Below are 1,531 nucleotides of genomic sequence, written 5' to 3' on the forward strand. Positions count from 1 at the left end.
CACTGTCGCTACAAGCATGCTTAGTGTGAGGGATTGCTGAAGAGTCAATGAGTCGATGCAATCAACTGGTTTTCCTTAGAAAACTGAATCAATTTGATGTTGTCAAGTTGATAATGAATGATCTGGTTGAATTGCAAAGTGCCTTGAGATGATGTGTTGTGAATTGAATTTATAAAATCAGACAACTATGCATATATTTTTGTTGACTTTAATCTTATTCCATATAGTAGTGTTTAGATATTCTTATGGGAACATACGAGGGATTTTCCCCAAAAGTTAATGCAAAGGTTAGATATGTAGATAACATTTAGTAATGGTTACTAGAATGGAACATTTTAAATCAAATGCTTAAAAAGATTAATCAGGAACAAATGTTTTGTTTTTCCTCAATTTAACAGATAGCTAAGTTAATGTATACAGATTGAAATATGTAGCCTATCAGCAGGCCTCATCACACATACTCCAGAGTAAAACTTTAAAAACTGATCACAGGTCAGTGTTTGACGGTAACAATGACCAGAAACTCAAATCTGAGCTGATTTAGGTATGGATAAGGTAGAATGAAGTTAAACTGCTGGAAAATTTTTGATGTCAATGTTTTTTCATTCTAATGAGCAAATTTTCAAGGCATATTTATTGCAGATTCCCAAATATCTGGTTAGAATGAAAGAGCATTGTTGCTAATAGATTCTGTTTTTGCTCTATGAAAGCGACAAACTACAAAAAAAAAAAAAAAAAAAAAAATTAAACAGATTGAAAACTTTCAAATTTGAGAATGTTTTTTTTTTTTTTTTTTGGTAATGGATGATTGTTATAATTATTTTAGCTGCAGATGAAGGAATTGTACCAGGCTGGCTGTTTGCAGGTTTAATCACCAGAGCTAAATGTTCATTCTTCGCAGTGCAGAGGGATCCCTGTTGTCTTAGATGGCGTCAAAATGATGTCAGGCTTTAATTAAATTGTACCATGCTCTGAGTATTCTGGACACTTTTCCAACAGAGTTTGAAATGTTGATATGCAAAAAGAAAAAAAAATATAGCAATATCCAGTGGATTGATTTAGAACCGTTACTTCCTGTCAAACATTTTCATACATTTTTTTTTAGGACAGATTGGCGTCCCTTGGTGGGCCAATCACACTTACAATTAAATATATCAAGTAGTAGACAGAGGATTATGGAGCGCAATTCCATAAGAAAGCCATTTGTTTTAAACCGTAATTAGCCCATCAAGGATGGATTCATAGTTCAGTTTCAGTCCGGCAGAATTTCACTTCCAGGAAGTGGAGGTGGTGATTTCCTCCTCCCCAAAGTTCTTTCAAGTCTAAAGAGAACATCTTGCCTGGATAACATAACCTTTTTATTCTAAATAAAGGGGCAGCTGAAGTTGTTTGACTAAACTTTTCTAGTATTAAGATTATCAGAGGTAATACTAGCTTAACTCCTCCTGGCCAGCTAAAGGCCCAGTTGCCCACTTTGCTTCTGCATGTTCAGCCAGGTCCCCTCATGCTAACTATGGGTTAGCAAAAGCAT

Source organism: Cyprinodon variegatus, unplaced genomic scaffold (genome assembly GCF_000732505.1).
Source record: "Cyprinodon variegatus isolate N-32 unplaced genomic scaffold, C_variegatus-1.0 Scaffold779, whole genome shotgun sequence".
Lineage (NCBI taxonomy): Eukaryota > Metazoa > Chordata > Actinopteri > Cyprinodontiformes > Cyprinodontidae > Cyprinodon > Cyprinodon variegatus.